The sequence below is a fragment of the Mustela nigripes genome, chromosome X (assembly GCF_022355385.1).
Source record: "Mustela nigripes isolate SB6536 chromosome X, MUSNIG.SB6536, whole genome shotgun sequence".
Classification (NCBI taxonomy): Eukaryota; Metazoa; Chordata; class Mammalia; order Carnivora; family Mustelidae; genus Mustela; species Mustela nigripes.
The window spans coordinates 77,275,448-77,298,005 of NC_081575.1; the positions used below are offsets into that span (position 1 = coordinate 77,275,448).

Sequence of the window (22,558 nt, forward strand, 5' to 3'; positions counted from 1 at the left end):
CAGATGCTGGCGAGGATGCGGAGAAAGGGGAACCCTCCTACACTTTTTGTGGGAATGCAAACTGGTGCAGCCACTCTGGAAAAAACATGGAGGTTCCTCAAAATGTTGAAAATAGAACTGCCCTATGACCCAGCAATTGCACTATTGGGTATTTACCCTAAAGATACCAACGTAGTGATCCAAAGGGGCACGTGCACCCGAATGTTTATAGCAGCAATGTCCACAATAGCCAAACTATGGAAAGAACCTAGATGTCCATCAACAGATGAATGGTTCAAGAAGATGTGGTATATATACACAATGGAATACTATGCAGCCATCAAAAGAAATGAAATCTTGCCTTTTGTGACAACATGGATGGAATTAGAGCATTTCATGCTTAGCGAAATAAGTCAAGCAGAGAAAGACAAGTATCATATGATCTTCCTGATATGAGCAAAGAAACAAAACAAAACAAAAAACAAGACTCACCAATATGCTGTCCACAAGAAATTCATTTTAGACTCAAAGACAACTCTAGATTTAAATGGGAGGTGGAAAACAATTTACCATGCTAATGGACATCAAAAGAAAGCTTAGGTGGCAATCCTTATATCAGAAAAATTAGATTTTAAGCTAAAGACTATAATTAGAGATGAGAAAGGACACTGTATCATACTCAAAGGGTCTGTCCAACAAGAAGATTTAACAATTTTAAATATATATTCCTGTAACATGGGAACAGCCAATTATATAAACCAATTAATAACAAAATCAAATAAACACATCAACAATACTACCATAATAGTAGGGGACTTTAACATCCCACTCACTGAAATGGATAGATAATCTTTTTTTTTAGTAAAAGATTTTATTTATTCATTTATTTATTTATTTATTTAAAATTTATTTGACAGAGAGAAATCACAAGTAGATCGAGAGGCAGGCAGAGAGAGGGGGGAAGCAGGCTCCCCACTGAGCAGAGAGCCCGATGCGGGGCTTGATCCCAGAACCCTGGGATCATGACCTGAGCTGAAGGCAGAGACTTTAACCCACTGAGCCACCCAGATGCCCCATGGACAGATAATCTAAGCAAAATATCAACAAGGAAATAAAGGCTTTTAATGACATACTGGAGAGATGGACATCACAGATATATTCAGAATATTCTATCCCAAAGCAACAGAATACACCTTCTTCTCTAGTGCACATGGAACGTTCTCCAGAATAGATCACATCTTGTGTCACAAATCAGGTTTCAATCAGTACCAAAAGATTGGGATCATTCCCTGCATGTTTTCAGACTACAATGTTTAGAAACTAGGACTCAATCATAAGAGAAAAGATGGAAAGAACTCAAATGCATGGGGGCTAAAGAGTATACTACTAAAGAATGAATGGGTCAACCAGGAAATTATAGAAGAATTTTAAAAATTCTTGGAAACAAATAAAAATGAAAACACAACTGTTCTAAATCTTTGGGATGCAGCAAAGGCGGTCCTGAGAGGAATGTATATAGCAATACAAGTCGCTCTCAAGAAGCAAGAAAGGTTTCAAATACAAAACCCAACCCGACACCTAAAGAGGCTAGAGAAAGAACAGCAAATAATGTGTAAACCCAGCAGCAGAAGAAAAATAATAAAGATCAGAGCATAAATCAATGAAATAGAAACCAAAAGAACAGTGGAAGAGATCGACAAAAGTAAAAGCTGGTTCTTTGAAAGAATGAGATTGATAAACCCCTGGCCATTGGAGAAGTGTCTGTTCATATCTTCTGCCCATTTTTTGATATGATTATCTGTTTTGTGTGTGTTGAGTTTCAGGAGTTCTTTATAGATCCTGGATATCAACCTTTTGTCTGTACTGTCATTTGAAAATATCTTCTCCCATTCCATGGGTTGCGTCTTTGTTTTGTTGACTGTTTCCTTTGCTGTGCAGAAGCTTTTGATCTTGATGAAGTCCCAAAAGTTTATTTTTGCTTTTTGTTTCCTTTGCCTTTGGAGACATATCTTGAAAGAAGTTGCTGTGGCTGATATCGAAGAGATTACTGCCTATGTTCTCCTCTAGGATTCTGATGGATTCCTGTCTCACGTTGAGGTCTTTTATCCATTTTGAGTTTATCTTTGTGTATGGTGTAAGAGAATGGTCGAGTTTCATTCTTCTACATATAGCTGTCCAGTTTTCCCAAATGAAAACATACAAATGGCTATCAGACATATGAGAAAAATGTTCATCATAACTAGCCATCAGGGAGATTCAAATTAAAACCACATTGAGATACCACCTTACACCAGTTAGAATGGCCAAAATTAGCAAGACAGGAAACAACATGTGTTGGAGAAGATGTGGAGGAAGGGGAACCCTCTTACACTGTTGGTGGGAATGCAAGTTGGTGCAGCCACTTTGGAGAACAGTGTGGAGATTCCTCAAGAAATTAAAAATAGAGCTTCCTTATGACCCTACAATTGCACTACTGGGTATTTACCCCAAATATACAGTTGCAGTGAAATGAAGGGCCATCTGTACCCCAATATTTATAGCAGCAATGGCCACAGTCACCAAACTGTGGAAAGAACCAAGATGCCCTTAAACAAACGGATGGATAAGGAAGATGTGGTCCATATACACTATGGAGTATTATGCCTCTATCAGAAATGATGAATACCCAACTTTTGTATCCACAGGGATGGAACTGGAAGAGATTATGCTGAGTGAAATAAGTCAAGCAGAGAGAGTCAATTATCATATTGTTTCACTTATTTGTGGAGCATAAGAAATAACATGGAGGACATGGGGAGATGGAGAGGAGAAGGGAGTTGAGGAAAATTGGAAGGAGAGGTGAATCATGAGAGACTATGGACTCTGAAAAAGAACCTGAGGGTCTTGAAGGGGTGAGGGGTGGGATGTTGTGGGAACAAGGTGGTGGGTATTAGGGAGGGCATGTATTGCATGGAGCGCTAGGTGTGATACAAAAACAATGAATACTGTTACACTGAAAAGAAATAGAAACAAGATGGGATTGGGAAGGAGACAAACCATAAGTGACTCTTAATCTCACAAAACAAACTGAGGGTTGCTGGGGGGAGGGGGTTTGGGAGAAGGGGGTGGGATTATGGACATTGGGGAGGGTATGTGCTTTGGTGAGTGCTGTGAAGTGTGTAAACCTGGTGATTCACAGACCTGTACCCCTGGGGATAAAAATATATGTTTATAAAAAATAAAAAATTAAAAAAAAGAAATAGAAAAATAAAAATTAAAAAACAAAACAAAACAAAACAAAACAAAAAAACCCTGGCCAGTTTTAACAAAAAGAAAAGAGAAAGGACGCAAATGAACAAAATCATGAATGAAAAAGGAGAGATCACAACCACCACCAAATAAATACAAACAATTATAAGAACATATTATGAGCAACTATACACCAGCAAATTGGACAATCTTGAAGAAATGGATGCATTTCTAGAGATTTATAAACTACCAAAACTGAACCAGGAAGGAATAGAAAATTGGAACAACTGATGACCAGTAAGGGGATTGAAGCAGTCATAAAAAATCTCCCAACAAACAAGAGCCCAGGGCTATATGGCTTTCCTGGGGGAATTCCACCAAAAATTTAAGGAAAAATTAGTACTTGTTCTCCTGAAACTGTTCCAAAAAATAGAAATGAAAGGAAAACTTCCAAACTCATTTTATGAGAACAGGATTACCTGATCCCCAAACCAGACAAAGACCCCATCAAAAAGGAGAATTAACAGATCAATATTCCTGATGAACATGGATGCAAAAATTCTCACCAAAATAGTAGCCAAAAGGATCCAACAGTACATTAAAAGGATTATTCACCATGATCAAGTGGGATTTATTCCTGGGCTGTGAGGTTGGTTCAACATCTGCAAATCAATCAATGTGACACAATACATTAATAAAAGAAAGAACAAGAACCATATGATACTCTCAAAAGATGCTGGAAAATCATCTGACAAAGTACAGTATCCTTTCTTGATCAAAACTCTTCAATGTGTAGGGATAGAGGCTACACACCTCAGTATTGTCAAATCCATTTATGAATATCATTCTCAATGGGGAAAAACAGCGAATATCATTCTCAATGGGGAAAAACTGAGAGCTCTTCCCTAAGGTTAGGAACACAGCAGGGCTGTCTAGTATCACCACTGTTTTTCAACATAGTACCAGAAGTCTTAGCCTCAGCAATCAGACAACAAAAAGAAATAAAAAGCATCTAAATCAGCAACGAAGAAGTCAAACTTTCATATGCAGATGGTATGATACTTTATGTGGAAAACCCAAAAGACTTCACTCTAAAACTGCTAGAACTCATGCAGGAATTCAGTAAAGTGTCAGTTTATAAAATCACTGCACAGAAATCAGTTGCATTTCTATACACTAATAAGGCATAAGAAAGAGAAGTTAAGGAGTCAATCTCATTTACAACTGCACCCCAAACCATAAGATACCTAGGAATAAACCTAATCAAAGAAGCAAAGAATCTGTACTCATAAAACTGTAGAATAATCATGAAAGTAATTGAGGAAGACAAAAAGAAATGGAAAAAAAAAGTTCTATGCTCATAGACTGGAAGAACAAATATTGTGAAAACATCTGTGCTATCTGGAGCAATCTACACATTTAATGCAATCCTTTTCAAAATACCATCAAGTTTTTCAAAGAAATAGAACAAATAATCCTAAAATTTATATGGAACCAGAGAAGACCCCAGATAGCCAGAGGAATGTTGAAAAAGAAAACCAAAGCTGATGGCATCACAATTCCAGACTTCAAACTCTATTACAAAGCTGTCATCATCAAGACAGTATGTACTGGCACAAAACTGGACACATAGATCAATGGAACAGAATAGAGAGCCCAGAAATGGACCCTCAACTCTATGCTTAACTAATCTTCGACAAAGCAGGAAAGAATCTCCAATGGAAAAAAGACAGTCTCTTCAACAAATGGTGTTGGGAAAATTGGACAACCACATGCATAAGAATGAAACTGGACCATTCCCTTACACCACACACAAAAATAGACTCAAAATTTATGAAAGACCTCAGTGTGATACAGGAATCCATCAAAATCCTTGAGGAGAACACAGGCAGCAACCACTTCAACCTCAGCTACAGCAACTTCTTCCTAGAAACATTACCAAAGGCAGGGGCAAAAAATGGACTATTGGGACTCCAACAAGATAAAAGTTTTGCACAGCAGATGGAACAGCCAACAAAACCAAAAGACAACCAACAAAATGGGACAAGATATTTCAAATGACATATCAGATAAAGGGCTAGTATCCAAAATCTATAAAGAACTTATCAAACTCAACACCAAAGAACAAATAATCCAATCAAGAAATGGGCAGAAGACATGAACAGACATTTCTGCAAAGAAGAAATCCAAATGGCCAAAGACATTGGAAAAGTGTTCAATATCACTTGGCATCAAAGAGGTACAAATCAAAACCACGGTGAGATACCACCTCACACCAGTTAGAATAGCTAAAATTAACCAGTCAGGAACTGATAGATGTTGGTGAGGATGTGGAGAAAGGGGAACCCTCCTACATTGTTGGTGGGAATGCAAGCTGGTGCAGCCATTCTGGAAAACAGTATGGAGGTTCCTTCAAAAGTGGAAAATAGAGCTACCCCATGACCCAGTAATTGCACTACTGCGTATTTACCCTAAAGACACAAATGTAGTGATCTGAAGGGGTACGTGTACCCAAATGTTTATAGCAACAATGTCCACAATAACCAAACTATGGAAAGAGCATAGATATCCATCAACAGATGAATGGATAAAGATGAAGTGTTATATATGTACAATGGAATGCTACGCAACCATCAAAACCCCCCAAATCTTGTTATTTTCAATGAGGTGGATTGAACTAGAGGATAGTATGCTAAGAGAAATAAGTCACTCAGAGAATATGATCTCACTGATATGAGGAATTTGGTAAACAAGACAGAGGATCATAGGGGAAGACAGGGAAATATGAAAGAAGATGAAACCAGAGAGGGAGACAAACCATAAAAGACTCTTAATCACAGGAAACAAACTGAGGGTTGCTGGAGGGGAGGGAAGTGGGAGGGTTGGGGTGGCTGGGTGATGGCTTTGGGGAGGGTATGTGCTAGGGTGAGTGCTGTGAATTGTGTAAGACTGATGAATAACAGACATGTACCCCTGAAGCAAATAATACACTATATGTTAATAAAAATGCCATATCCTTGGTGAACATATTTGAAAATTATGTATCTGGTGTGTCAGGAATTATAAACACCTTAAACTGAACAGTAAAAGAAAATCTAATTCAAAGATCTGCAAAAAAATATGAACAAGCATTTCACCAGCCCAGATATGTAGATGGCAAAAAAACATATCAAATGATGTTCAAGGCCATGGGCACCTGGGTAGTTTAGTTGGTTAAATGTCTGACTCTTGGTTTTAACTCAGGTCATGATTTCATAGGTCGTGAGAAGGAGCCCTCCATTGGGCTCTACATTCAGTGGGAAGTCTCCTGGAAGATTCTTTCCCTCTGCCCTTTCTCTCTCTCTCTCTCTCTCTCTCTCTCTCTCAAATAAATAAATAAATAAATAAATAAATCTTTAAAAATAAAAATAAAGGATGTTCAAGGCCAAAAGAAAGGGCATCAAACCTCACTCGCTGGCACCTTCCTCTTGGACTTCCAGCCTCCAGAACTGTGAGAAATAAATAGACATAGTGGTTTATCATGGGAAAATTTTCCCACCTGAAGAATGGCCCAGATAGAAATAGAAACAAATAGAAACTGTGACTTCAGGGAAGGTGACAGAGTAAAAAGATTCTAAGCTCACCTCCTCCCATAGACACACCTGGATAAAAGCTACATCAGTGTATCCAACCCAGAAGATGACCTGAGGATCTTTAGAACAGACTTTCCATGGTTAATCATAGAGAGGATGACACATTTCAAAGGTAAGGAGGGTAGAAACTCACGTGGGAACAAAACACCCAGTGGGATTAACCACAAGTGAGACTAACCATGAAGAAGCACAGAGAAAGGATATGAGCAGACCCCACACCAGGTACCCCAGACACAGGAGCCCTGCACTGGGAAGACAAGAACCCATAATATTTGATTTGAAAACTAGTGGGGCTTAACTTCCTGAGTTTTTATGATAAGCCAGCCTTAATACTGGGTCCATTAAAAATCAGCAGTTCCGCTCTGGAAGAGCTGGAGGGCTATAGAAACGGAATCCCTGTTCTTAAAGATACAGCATAACAAAAGCCCCACCAAGACAGCATAGATGCAGCAATTTAAGAGTAACTGGAGTATATGTACAAGGAATTTATTTACTAATTACAGAAAGTGTGCTGGAGTGGCAGAAAACCTCATGAGATTTCTCCAAGCACAAAAGAACTGGTGGATGCCAATTCTCTCTCCCCACAGCCTAGATAGTCAGGCACCTGTGCGAACCAGCATGAGCACTCTTCACCTACTTTGCTAACACTGTGCACCCACTCTCAAATTCTTCTATGGATCCAACCCATTCAACATGCCCCACATGGCAGGAATTCCCCCAAAGTAGTTCCTGACACATCTCACCCTTCAAGAAGCCCTAGCAGGAACAAGCACTACTCCAATGTGACTCCTACCCTGGGGAAAGGGTAAGAAACCCACACATACCAGTACAGTCACAGCCCCAGCAGCTGAACCTTATACGTAGCAGTGCAGAAAGAATGCCCTCTCTGGGCACTATCAGAAACTATCAGTGTTTATGCAGCCCTGGCAAGCATCTTGTTTGACTGCCAGCCCTGGTCACAAACAAAATCCTCTCAGGGTACAAGGCAGGGAAAATTCCCTGCAGGTCATTGTTACTACAGCCCCAACAGATGGACTGAGAGCAGACATCTGGTTTCACTGCATATCCCACCCATCAACAAATGCCTCTCAGAGGAAATTTCAGGGAGACCACCATGTAGTTGTGTGACAGCAGTCTAGCAAATGGGCTGAAGATAAGCATCTAGTCTGGCTGCCAAAACCACCCAAATATAAGACCATAGCAGCCCCAGACCAGCCCCTTAACAATACAGGGACTAAACCCAGCTAATAGCAGGCAAAGTGGGCCATTGCTGCCAACTGGACTGCAAGTAAATGAGGTTCAGCTACAACAGTAGGGTACATAAAACCCATATAGGACACATCTCTGAAGCAACAGGTTCTGGTGAACAGGGGCATTACACTACAAGGTATCACAGGATCTCTTCTTAATAAAACCACTCCTTGCAAGTCAATGTAGCTGACTTTCCTAATACATAGAAAAAAACTATAGATAGTAAGACAAAATGAGGAGACAGAAGGATATATCCCAAATGAATGAACAGGATAAAATCACAGTAAAACAGATAAATGAAACAGATAAGCAATATGCTTAATAAAGAGTTCATAGTAATGGTTATAAAGAAACTTACTGGACTTGAGAAAAGCATGAAGGATCTCAGTGAGACATTCAACAAAGAGAAAAAATACAAAATGAGAACCAATCAGGGCACCTGGGTTGCACAGTCAATTAAGCATCTGACTCCTAGTTTTGGCTCAGGTCGTGATCTCAGGGTCATGAGATCAAGCCCTGTGTCAGGCTCCACACTTCGTGCAGAGTCTGCTTGGGATTCTCTCTCCCTGTCCCTCTGTCCCTCCAGGTTTTTTTCTCTCTCTCTAAAATAAATCTAAAAAAAATCAGTGATGAAGAAGTTAATAATTGAAATTAAAAACACACTAGATGTAATGAATAATATATTAGAAGAAGCAAAGAATGGATCAGCAAGCTGAAAGATAGAGAAAACAACCAAGCTGCACAGTGAAAAGAAAAAAAAATAACAACAAATACCACAGAGATATAAACAATTATGAGAAAATATTATGAAAAACTATATGCCAAATAAATGGAACAACCTGGAAAAAATGGGTAAGTTCCTAAAAACATATAAAATACCAAAACTGGAAAAGAAAGAAGTACAAAACTTTAACAGACAGATAACCAGCAAAGAAACTGAATGAGTAATAAAAAACTCAAAACAAACTAAGTCCAGGACCAGCTGTCTTCACAGGCAAATTTTACCAATCAGTGAGCATCTATTCTTCTCAAACAGTTCTAAAAAATATGTAAAAGGAAGAAAAATGTCCAAGTTCATTCTATGGGATCAGCATTACCCAGACCACATAGAGACTACACTAAAAAAGAGAACTACAGGCCAAAAGCTCTCATGATGCAACATTTCTCAAAAATAATAGCAAACCTAATCGAACAATGCATTAAAAAAATCATTCACCACTATTAACTGGGATTTATTCCTGAGTTGCAAAAGTGTTTCAATATTCGCAAATAAATCAATGTAATACACCACATTAATAAAAGAAAGGGTAAGAGCCATATGATCATTTTAATAATTTCAAAAAAGGCTTTTGACAAAGTATCCATTCATGATAAAAACCCTCAACAAGGGTTTAGAAGGAACATACCTCAACAAAATAAAGGCCATATATGAAAAATCCACAGCTAATATCATCCTCAGTGAGGAAAAACTGAGGGCTTTCCCTCTATGGTCAACGACAAAACAAGGATGTCCACTCTGACCACTGTTATTTAACATAGCACTTGAAGTCCCTGCCACAGTGATCAGACAACTAAAAGAAATAAAAGACATCCAAATCAGAAAAGAAGAGGCCAAAACTTTCACTATTTGCAGATGACATGAAACTCTATATAGAAAACCCAACAGACTCAACCCCAAAATTGCTAGAACTGGGGCATCTGGGTGGCTCAGTGGGTTAAGACCTCTGCCTTCGGCTCAGGTCATGATTTCAGGGTCCTGGGATCAAGCCCCGCATCGGGCTTTCTGCTCAGCGGGGAGCCTGCTTCTCCCTCTCTCTCTGCTTGCCTATCTGCCTGCCTGTGATCTCTGTCAAATAAATAAATAGATCTTTTTAAAAAATTGCTAGAACTGAAAAATGACATCAGTAAATTCACAGGAAACAAAATCAATGTACAGAAATCTATTGCATTTCTATCCACAAATAATGAAATAGCAGGAATAGAAATCAAGGAATCAGTCAAACTTACAATTGCACCAAAATCTATAAGATACCTAGGAATAAATATAATTAAGTGAAGTGAAGGACCTGTATCCTAAAAAAAACAAAACAAAACAAAAACAAAAACCCAACCAACCAAACAAACAAACAAAAAAACTATAAAACACTGATGAAAGTAATGTGTGAAGAGGACACAAAGAAATGAAAAGACATTCATGATCATGGACTGGAAGCACAGATATTGTTAAAATGTCTACCTGAAGCAATCTACATATTTAATGCAATCCCTATCAAAGTACCAATAGCACGTTTCACAGAACTAGAACAAACAATTCTAAAACTTGTTTGGAACAACAGAAGACCCCAAATAGCCAAATAAAACTTGAAGAAGAAAAGCAAAGCTTGGGGTATCACAATTACAGGCTTCAAGTTTTATTACAAAGCTGTAGTGATCAAAACAGTATTTTGCTAGCACAAAAGCAGACACATAAATCAATGGAACAGAATAGAAATCCTAGAAGTGAACGCACAACTCTAAGGTCAATTACTCTTCAGCAAAGCAGGAAAGAGCAGTCTCTTCAACACATGGTGCTGTGAAAAATGGACACCAATGTGCAAGAGAATGAAACTGAACCACTTTCTTGCACCATACACACACAAAAAATTCAAAATAAATGAAAGACCTAAATGTGAGACCTGAAACCACAAAAATCCTAGAGGATAACACAAGCAGTAACCTCTGTGACATCGGGCATAGCAACTTCTTTGTAGCTATGTCTCCCAAGGCAAGGGAAAGAAGAGCAAAAATAAACTATTGGGACTACATCAAAATACAAAGCTTCTGCATAGCAAAAAGGAACAGTCAAGAAAATTAAAGGCAGTGCTCGCTTCGGCAGCACATATACTAAAATTGGAACGATACAGAGAAGATTAGCATGGCCCCTGTGCAAGAAAATTAAAGGCAACCTATGGAATGTAAGAAGATGTTTGCAAATAACTTCCCTGATAAAACATTGTTATCCAAAATATATAAAGAACTCATAAAACTCAACATCTGTAAAAATAATAATCTAATTAAAAATGAGCAGAAGACATGAATAGACATTTTCCCAAAGACATTGAAATGGCCAAATAGACATATGAAAAGATGCTCAACATCACAATCATCAGAGAAATACAAATCAAGACTATAATGAGATTCACCTTACACCTGTCAGAATGGCTAACATAAACAACACAAGAACAAAATATGCTGGCAAGGATATGGAAAAAATAGAACCCTCTTGCACTGTTGCTGGGAATGCAAACTGGTGTAGCCACTGTAGAAAACAATATGGAGGTTCCTCAAAAATTTAGTAATAGAACTATCCTATGATACAGCAATTGAGCTACTAGGTACTTACCCAAACAATACAAAAATACTAATTCAAAGGGATACATGTACCCCAACATTTATAGCAGTATTATCTACAATTGCCAAACTGTAGAAACAGCCTAGGTGTCCATCAACTGATGAACGGATAAAGAAGATGTGATATATAGATATATAAATGAAATATATACATATGTATATATATGGAAAGATAAGATGTGATATATATATATCACATATACATACATATATATAATGAAATATTACTCAGTCATAAAAAAGAATGAAATCTTGCGATTCGTAATGACATGCAGCTAGAGAGTATTATGCTAAGTGAAATCAGTCAGAGAAAGACAACTATCATATGATCTCCCTGATATGAGGAAGTGGAGATACAACATGGGGGTCTCGGGGGTAGGAAAAGAATAAATGAAGAAAGATGGGATCGGGAGGGAGATAAACCATAAGAGACTCTTAATGTCTGTCACAAAACAAACTGACGGTGGCCAGGGGGAGGGGTCGTAGGGAGAGGGTAGTGGGGTTATGGACATTGGGGAGGGTATGTGCTATGGTGAGTGCTGTGAAGTGTGTAAACCCGGTGAATCACAGACCTGTACCCCTGGGGCTAACAGAACATTATATTAAAAAATTAAAAAAAATTATCCTCAAAAAAAAAAAAATTCTACATGTGAGTGACATCATAAGGTATTTGTCTTTCTCTGACTTATTTCACTTAGCATTATGCACACTAGCTTCATCTATGTTGAGGCAAAGGTCAAGATCCCATTCATTTTTATGGTTGAATAACGTTCCATTATATAAATACCACACCCTTTTATGCATTCATCTTTTTTTTTTTTTTTTTTTTTTTGTGAGCCTGGTGGTGGGTATTAAGAAGGCATGTACTGCATGGAGCACTGGGTGTTGTACATAAACAATGAATCTTGGAATACTGAATCAAAAACTAATGATGTAGGGGTGCCTGGGTGGCTCAGTGGGTTGAAGCCTCTGCCTTCGGCTCAGGTCATGATCTCAGGGTCCTGGGATCCAGCCCTGCATCAGGCTCTCTGCTCAGCGGGGAGACTTCTTCCCCCTTTCTCTGTCTCTGCCTGCCTCTCTGCCTACTTGTGATCTCTGTCTGTCAAATAAATAAATAAAATCTTTTAAAAAAACCTAATGATGTATTTTTTTTCTCATAGATTTTATTTTATTTTATTTTTTTAGAATGTCTAAAGATTTTATTTATTTTATTTTTTTAATATAATTTTTTACTTTTTATAAACATATATTTTTATCCCCAGGGGTACAGTTCTGTGAATAATGATGTATTTTATGGTGACTAACATAACAGAATAAAAAAATCCATTCATCTTTGATAAATACTTGGGCTGCTTACATAATTTGAGTATTATAAATATTGGTGCTATAAAAATGGAGGTGCATGTATTCCTTCAAATTAGTGTTTTTGTATTATAGGGGTAAATATCCAGTAGTGTGATTACTGGATCATAGGGCAGTTATAATTTTAAATTTTTGAGGAATCTCCATCCTGTTTTCCACAGTGGATGCATCCATTTGGATTCCCATCAACAGTGCAAGAGAGTTATTTTCTCTTAACTTCCTTGCCAGCACTTGTTTCTTGTGTTGTTAATTTTAGCTATTCTGACAGGTGTGAGATGAGATCTCACTATAGTTTTGATTTGCATTTCCCTGATAATCAGTGATGATTAGCATCCTTTCATGTGTCTGTTGGCTATCTATATGACTTCTTTAGAGAAATGTCTATCCACGTCTTCTACACATTTTTTTATTTGGATTTTTCAGCTTTGGGGGTTGAGTTTTATATGTTCTTTATGTATTTTGGAAACCAACTCTTTATGGAATATGTAATTTTCAAAGATCTTTTTCCATTCTGTAGGTTGCCTTTTAGCTTTATTGATTGTTTTGCTCACTTTGCAGAAATGTTGCTTTTGTTTCTCTTGCTTCATGAACCATATCTAGAAAGAAGTTGTTAGGGTTGATGTCAAAGAAATTACTGCCTGTGATCTCTTTTAAGATTTTTTTTTCATTCAAATTTCCAGAATCTGTATTCAAATCTATATCACACATACCACATCTTCTTTATCCATTCATCATGGATAGACATTTGGGCTCTTTCCATAGTTGGGCTATTGTTGATAGTGCTACTATAAACATTGGGGTGCATATAACCTTTGGAATCAGGTTTTTTTTTTCTTTTTTTGGTATCATTTTGGCAAATACCTAGCAGTGCAATTTAAGGATCATAGAATAATTCTATTTTTAACTTTCTGAGGACCCTCTGTACTGTTCTCCAGAGTGGCTGTACCAGTTTGCATTTCCACCAACAGCGCAAGAGGGTTCCCCTTTCTCTGCATCCTTGCCAACACCTGTTGTTTCTTGTGTTGTTAATGTGAGGTGGTATCTCATAATTTTGATTCCTATTTCCCTGACAATTAGTGATGTTGAGTATCTTTTCATGTGTCTGTTAGCCACCTGGATGTCTTCTTTGGAAAAGTGTCTATTCATGTCTTTTGCCCATTTCTAAATGGATTATTTGTTTTTTGGTTGTTGAGTTTGATAAGTTCTTTATAGATTTTGGATACCAAACTTTTATCTGATATGTTGTTTGTGAATATCTTCTCCAATTCCATAGGCTTCCATTTAGCTTTGTTGATTATTCCCTTTGCTGTACAGGAGCTTTCATGAAAACTGGACAATTTTCTTACACCATACACAAAAATAAATTCCCAAAATGGATGAAAGATCTAAATGTGCAACAGGAAACCATCAAAATATTAGAGGAGAACACAGGTAGCACCCTCTTTGACCTCAGCTGCAGAAACTTCTTACTGGACACATTGCTGGAGGCAAGGGAAACAAAAGCATAAATGAACTATTGGGACCTCATCTTCTAGGATATTTATGATTTAAGGTCTCAAATTTAGGTCTTTCATCCATTTTGAATTTATTTTTGTGTATGGTATAAAAACAGTCCATTTCTTTCATTTGCATTTTGTTGTCCAGTTTCCCACTACCATTTGTTGAAGAGATTGTTTTTTTTCCCCTTTGGATATTCCTCCGTTTTGTTCAAAGATTAATTGACCATATTGTTGTGTGTTTATTTCTGGGTTTTCTTTTCAATTCCATTAATCTGTGTCTAGTTTTGTGCCAGTACCATACTCTTTTTATTACTACAGCTTTGTAATAAAACTTGAAGTTTGGAATTGTGATGCTTCCAACTTTGCTTTCCTTTTTCAAGATTGCTTTGGTTATTCGGTTTTTTTTTTTTTTTTTTTGCAGTTTCATACAAATTTTAGATCTTTTTAATTCTAGTTTTGTGAAAAGTGCTGTTGTCATTTTGATAGGGATTGCATTAATTATGCAGATTGTTTTGGGTAGCATAGACATTTTTAACACTAATTGTTCTTCTAATCCATGAGCATGGAATTTCAATTTCTTTGTATCATCTTCAATTTCTTTTGTCAGTGTTTTATAGTTTTTAGAGTACAGTTCTTTCATCTCTTTGGTTAGATTTATTCCTAGATATCTTATTCTTTTGGTGGCAGTTATAAATGGGTTTGTTTTCTTAATTTCTCTCTCAACTGATTCATTATTGATGTATAGATATGCAGCAGATATCCGTACATTGATTTCGTATCCTGTGACTTTACTGAATTCATTTATCAGTTCTAGCATTTTTTTTGTGAAGTCTTTTGACTTTTTAAATATGTAGTACCATGTCATCTGCAAATGAAAGTTTTACTTCTTCCTTACCAATTTGATGCCTTTTACATTTTGTTGTTGTTATCTGGTTGCAGTGGCTAGGACTTCCAGTCATTTGTTGAATGAAAGTTGTGAGTAGACATCCTTTTCTTGTTCCTGATGTTAGGGGAAAAGCTTTCAGTTTTTCCCCATTAAGGATGGTGTTTATCTGTGGGGTTTTCATATATGGCCTTTATTTTGTTGAGTTATATCTCTAAACCTACTTTTTTTTTTTCCACTTGAGAGTAGTCCTTTATTAACTGGCCCGATTACAAAAATAATCATGGTAGATACCTTAGTTCATTCTTCGAATAAGCCTATTGATCTGGTCTTCCCTGTTGCCAGCATCTCCACCTTCCACAAAATGGGTGGTCTTTTTCTTCATCCCCCCTCGTGGAGAAGATAATTTAAAGGGCCATTAAAAGTTGTTTGCCTCTTTGAAACGTTTTTCAACAGTATAGATCTCGTGAATCAGATCCTCCATGCAGATGATGCCATGTTTACCAAGAGATCGGGCAACCAATGTGTTATCTGTCAGGGCAATTCGCTTCTTTTTGATTTTGCCATAACCACGCTTGTAGATCAATTCATTCACTGACTTCAGGTTAGAGTACCCCCATGCTATATATGGTTCCACAATCCTTAACATGTTAACTGAAGCCTTGTTGAGCTTAACAAAGGTGCCATTGAAGATTTGACGAAGGCGAAGGAGCTGCAACACCTTTCGAACCTTTGGGCTCACACCATTGATGCCTCTGATCCTGATGACAAACGCCAACTTGGGTTCTGCAGGTACGTAGAAGTTGCCAGCTTTTCTCGCCATCCTCGCCATCCGAATCTCGATCCTGTACATCTGTCTGTACTCCTTGTGGTAATGCTTGGCTTTCTCATCTTATCTAAGCTTCCTCCTTGCCTTTCGAAGCATCTTTTGAGCAAACTTCTTCCTCAGACGCTTGATCTTCAGCTCTGCGAAATTCCTTTGCTTCTTTTTAAGGGTTTCTGGCAGGGCAGGAACCTTCTTTTTCTTCTCCTCTGTACCCTCCATGGTTCCAGCCGGAAAAAGAGGTCTCTAAACCTACTTTGTTAAGAGTTTTTATCAAGAGCAAATGTAGTGCTTTGCCAAATGCTTTTTTTGCATCTATTGAAAGGATCGTATGGTTCTTATCCTTTCTTGTATTGATGTGATGTATCACATTGATTAATTAGCAAGTACTAAACCACTCTTGCAACCAATGAATGAATATCACTTGATCATGGTAAATTATTTTATTAATGTACTGTTATATTCAATTTGCTAGTATTTTATTATTTCTGCATTTATGTTCATCAGGGATATTGGCCTGTAGTTGTTTTTTTTTTTTTTTTTTTTTTTTTAAGTGAAGTCTTTATCCAGTTTTGCTATCAGGCTAATTTTGGCCTCATAGAATGAATTTGGAAGTTTTTGTTCCTTTTCTATTTTTTGGAATAGTTCAAAAAAAAAAAAACAGGTATTAACTCTTCTTTATGTGTTTGGTAGAATTCATCTGTGAAGCCATTCAGTCCTAAACTTTTGTTTGTTTAGAGCTTCTTCATTATTGATTCAGTTTCTTTGCTAGTTATTGTTCTGTTCAAGTTTTCTATTTCTTCCTGTTTCAGTTGTGGTAGTTTATATATTTCTAGGAATTTACCCATTTCCTCTAGGTTGTCTAATTTCTTGGCATATGGTTTTTCATAATATTCTTTTATGATTATTTGTATTTCTGTAGTGTTGGTTGTTATTTCTCCATTCTCATTTGTGAGTTTATTTATTTGAATCCTTTCTTCTTTTTTATTGACAAGTCTGGCAAGACATTTATCACTTTTATTGACTTTTTCCAAAGAACCATCTTTTAGTTTCATTGTTTTTTTTAAAATTTTGTATATCATTTAATTCTGCTCTAATCTGTATTAATTTATTCCCTTCTGAAGGTTTTAGGTTTTTGTTGTTGTTGTTGTTGTTATTTAGTTTTTGTTATTTTCTAGCTCCTTTAGGTGTAAGATTCATTTTTATTAATCTGAGATTTTTCTTGCTTCTTGAGGTAGGGCTATATTGCTATATATTTCCCTCTTAGGACTTCTTTTGGTGCATGCCAAAGGTTTTGGACCTTTGTGTTTTCATTTCCAGTTGTTTCTGTGTATTTTTAAATTTCTTCTTTGATTTCTTATTTTATGCATACATTGTTTAGTAGCATGTTATTCAACCTCCATGTATTTGTGGTCTTTACAGATTTTTCTTGTGGTTGACTTCTAGTTTCATAGTGTTTTGGTCAGAACATGTGCATAGTATGATTTTGGTCTTTAATTTGTTCAGGTTTGTTTTGTGGGTTAATATGTGATCTACTCTGGAGAATGTTCCATGTGCACTTTAAAAGAGTGTGTATTCTATGGTTTTAGGATGGAAAATTCTAGACATATCTGCTAAATCCATGTATTCCAGTGTGTCATTCAAAACCATTGTTTCTTTTTTCATTTTCTGTTTAGATTATCCTTTGATGTTAGTGAGGTGTTAATGAACTTTATGTTTGTTATTAAAGGAACTTTATGTTTGTTATTAACTGCTTTATGTATTTGGGTGCTCCTAATTTGAATGCACAAATATTTACAGTTGTTACATCTTCTTGTTGGATTGTCTCTTTTATTATGATGTAGTGTCCTTCTTTGTCTCTTGTTACAGACTTTTTAAAAAAGACTTTTTGTTTATTTGACAGAGAGACACAAGCAGGCAGAGCAGCAGAGGGAGAGGGAGAAGCAGACTCCCCACTGAGCAGGGAGCCCAATGCGGGGCTTGGTCCCAGGAACCTAGGATATCACCTGAGCCGAAGTCAGTCACTTAACCAACTGGGCCACCCAGGTTCCCCCAGAATTTGTTGTAAAATCTAATTTGTCCAATAGAAGTATTGCTACTCTCCCTTTCTTTTAACATCCATCTGTATGATGTTTCTTGATCCTCTCACTTACAGTCTGCAAGTATCTTTCAGTCTAAAGTGAGTCTCTTGTAGGTCGTGTAGATGGGCTTTATTTTCTCAGTCATCCTTTTACCCTATGTCTTTTGTTTGGACAATTTAACCCTATTATATTCAAAGTAATTGTTGATAGTTATATATTTATTGCCATTTTATTTCTGTTTTGTGGTTGTAAGGTTTTTTTCTGATCCTTCTATTTCTCTATCTCATGGTTTGCTGGGTGTTTTTTAGAGATATATTTTGTTTCTTTATCTTTACTGTTTGTATATTTATTACTGGTTTTTGATTTGTGGTTACCATTAGTTTTGTATATAACCTCTTCTGCATACAGTAAATTGTATTAAGTTGATGGTCATTTCAGTTTGAACCCATTCTTTATTCTCCTACTCATGTTTTAGGTATATGTTGTCATATTTGAAATACTTTTATGAGTTTTTTGATGTGTTTTACAGAAACATTATTATTTTTTATTGCTTTTGTGTTTCTTGCCTTCATACTGTAACTTTTGGCCTTTCATTTTCACTCAAAGTGTTCCCTTTAATATTTCTTGCAGGGCTAGCTTAATGATCTTAAACTGCTTTGGATTTTTTGTTGTTATTATTGTGTTTTTGTTCGTTTATCTTTCCTTCTATTGAGAGTGGTAGGCTACTGGATGGGGTATTCTTGGTTGCAGAGTTTTTCCATTCAGCAATATGAATATATCATGCCACTTTCTTCTGCCATGCTAAGTTTCTGCTGAAAATCCACAAATAGCCTTATGGAGTTTTTCCTTGTATATAACTGTCTTCTTTTCTCTTGCAACTTAATTTTTCTTTATCACTACTTTTTGCCATTGTAATTGCTATGTGTCTTATTGTTAACCTCCTTGAGCTGATTTTTTGGGGGAGGAATCTCTGTAGCTCTTGGATCTGGATATCTGTTTTTTTCCACAGTTTAGTGAGGCTTTCAGCTATTTTTTAATTTTTAATTTTTTAAAAGATTTTATTTATTTATTTGACAGACAAGTAGGCAGAGAGAGAGAGAGGAGGAGGAATCAGGCTCCCTGCTGAGCAGAGACTCCCCCCCCCCATGTGGGTCTTGATCCCAGGACCCTGGGATCATGACCTGAGCCAAAGGCAGAGGTTTTAACCCACTGAGCCAACCAGGCATCCCTCAGCTATTTTTAAAAAAAATAAATTTTCTGCTCCTTTGTCTCTCATTTCTTCTGCGATCCCTATAATCTGAATATTATTACACTTAATGGAATCACTGAGTATCCTAAGACTCAATTTATACATTTTTTACCTCTCATTTGCTCAGCTTGGTTACATTCCATTCCTGTCTTCCAGGTCATTATTTATTTTTCTGCTTCCTCCAGCCTGCTATTTATTTCATCAAGTATATTTTTAAATTTCATTTATTGTGTTTTTCATCTCTGATTGGTTCTGTTTCATCTCTTTGCTAAGGGTTTCACTGACATTATCCCTTTTCTCAAGTTAAGTGAGCATCCTTATGAACATTACTTTAAATTCTCTAACAGACATATTTTTTATATCCATTTTGCTTATGTCTCTTGCTTTATTGAGTTCTTATTCTTTCATTTTAGGATTTGTTTTTTTGGGTTTTTTTCTCACATTTTTCTAACTCTCATTGTTTGTTTCTCTGTGTTAGGAAAGTCAGCTATATCTCCTGTTCTTGGAGGTAATGTTCCTATGAAGAAGAGGTCATGAAATGTCTTGCATTGTAGTGTCCCATGTCCCCAAGGACATGGCACATTAGGGAGTGACTCCTTTCTATGTTCTCTGTGCCCTGTTGTGTTTTTCCTGCTTTTCACTTCAGTCCACTGGTCTATGGTGGCTCTCTTTGCCTGTTGTAAAGATTGTTTGGTCCCTGGCAGTGGGGGGTGCATTTTACCAAGGTAAATGCTGGTCTTCTTGCCAAATGAGACCTGGAATCACCACTGTCTGGATTGGGCAGGTCTAAGGGCATCTTCAAAGCATGCATATGTAGGGTATATATTTTTAAAAGATTTTATTTATTTATTTGACAGAGAAGGAGAGTGAGCGTAAGTGGGGTGAGCAGCAAACAGAAGCAGAGGGAGAAGCAGGCTCTCCACCGAACAAGGAGCTTGATACAAGGCTCGATCCCAGGACCCTGGGATCATGACTTGAGTCAAAGGCTGACACTTAGCCAACTGAGCCACCTAGGCACCTCAGAGTGCGCATTTTTAAGAAGGAATGCCTTAGTTTTTTGAAGTGCCCTCTGCAGGTGATGCATCTTTCAGGACCTAGGCCCCACAAAATGTGTAGACTGGAAGACATGGTGCTGGCAAGGTTTGTATTGGTTTTCTGAGGGAGGGGCCCCACAGCACTGGGTGTGGGGTAAGCATGACTGGGGAAGAAAGATCTGTTGAAGAACAAGGGGTGGAGGCTTGGTGCAAGCAAGTAGTGAGCATCAGTGCAGTGCTACACTGTTTCCCACAGAAGGTCATGCATTTATGCTGGAGGTGAAGGAGGAAAATGGTGCCTGCCAACTCCTTTGTTCTTGGAGAGGTCTCTCTGTGATCCCTGGCACTCCAAAGTCATGCTCTGAGATGAGTAAATTTCTCACCCTCCTATGTGCCCAAGGCACTTTTCAAACTACTGGTTCAGATACTGGTTGTATCTGCTCAGGCTATTTGACATGCTGCCTCTTTAAGGTCAGGGACTCAGTTTTCTGATGTCTTCAGGGCTTCCCCAGAGCCCAGCCTACTCATTTTTAGAATTCTAGGCTTTAATTCTCACTGACTATAAGAACTCATGAAATTTGGCCTATCTCACTTTCAAAGTCAAAAACTATGAGTGTTTTTCTTCCCCACGTGGAGACTTCAATCTTTTTGTTGCCCTTCACTGTGCTCCCAGCTTCCTCCCATTTAAGAATAGCCACATTCCATTTTAAACCTCAAAATAGTGTCTTTGCCTTTCCTACCTTCTTTGATGTGGACTTTTCTCTACCTTTGGTTATGGGGTTTGTTTTGTCAGTCTTTGGGTCATTTCCAGGGTTATTTACACTTTTTGAGTGTTATCTAGTTCTGTCTGTGGGATGAGATGAGCTTTGGGTATCCCTACTCTGCCTTCTTTCCCTCTCTTCTAGATGTTTTCTGTTTCAAGCCACAAAGTTTTAGATTGAAAAATTCCTGCCTTAGAACTTTGGCTTTAAGAGACAGCATATACAAGGGCTACTAAACAAAATTCTGGGCTCAAGGTTGGAGGTTGAATTAGAGAGTCTGCCTAAAGTCAGGACACAATAAGGTGACATTATCAGTTGGTTTTAAAAAAATGGGAAAGATGGTCTCAACCTTGTTTTTGTGAAGGAAACAAAGTGTTCCTTAGAGTTCCTAACCAAAGCCTGAATTCAACTGGTTTTGGGGTTGGAATGTACATTGCCTCTATGGAAGACAACAACAACAAGGCAACACACAAACACACACACACACACACACACACACACACACACTCCAAGAAGGAAAAGTCTTTATGAACAAGAATCCACAGTTACAATAAACTGATAAATCAGAATTACAAAACTGCTATTGCAACTTTCTGATGCTTACTGTAAAATAAACAAATGTAATAGGTTTAAAGAAACAGAAAAAGAAATAAAAATATGTCAAAGAAATATGAGACTAAAAAAGAGACCACATGACTTTTAAAAAATCAAATAATATTTACAGGAATTAAAAATAAAATCATTGGGGAAGAATTAAGATGGCAGAGGAGTAGGGGACCCTAATTTTGTCTGGTCCCTGGAATTCAGCTAGATAGTCATCAAATCATTTTGAACACCTGTGAAATCAACCAGAGATCAAACAAAAAAATCACTGCAATTCTAGAAAAGCGACCACTTTTGGCAAGGTAGGAAGTGGGGAGACGTGAATTAAAGGCAGTTTATTGGAAGATAAAATGCAGGGGAGGGACCCTCCATAAGCTGGGTACTGGAAGTGTTATAAACAGTGGAGCAAAAAATCAGAACTTTTAGAAGTCTGATGAAAGGTGCTTAGGAGGCAAAGTGGGGCAGAATCCGAGGTGGGACAGTATGGTCTCAGGAACCCCGGGGGTCATAAAAAGAATAGGGATGACTGAGTGCAGCAGAATTCCCAAGAATTAGAGCAGGGAAGCTGGCTGAAAACAGTGAGTCCGAGAGATGGCTTTCTGCTCAATGTTGCCATAAACCACAAATTGCTGCATGGTTGCGCTTCTGCTCTCATACTGGGGGCCCAGCAAGAGGCAGAACCATGGGAAGACCCCCATCACTCCCCTGGGAGGAGTGGTGTGGGTGCATGTCCATAAAGTTTGGAGACTGAAAACAGGGTTGTGTGCCTGAGATAAAAATGCT

At 37.5% G+C, this 22,558-nt stretch overlaps 1 protein-coding gene, 1 non-coding gene and 1 pseudogene across 6 annotated transcripts in view; 1 reads left to right on the top strand and 2 right to left on the bottom strand.

Annotated features, from left to right (window-relative positions):
- The window catches only part of PFKFB1 (6-phosphofructo-2-kinase/fructose-2,6-biphosphatase 1), a 116,874-nt gene that overhangs the window by 49,836 nt on the left and 44,480 nt on the right, over nucleotides 1-22,558 (bottom strand). The window lies entirely within an intron of this gene.
- Nucleotides 10,950-11,057, top strand: LOC132007911 (U6 spliceosomal RNA). The gene has a single exon (XR_009401467.1). It is a non-coding gene; the product is annotated as a U6 spliceosomal RNA (small nuclear RNA).
- On the bottom strand, nucleotides 15,449-16,283 carry LOC132006735 (large ribosomal subunit protein uL30-like; annotated as a pseudogene).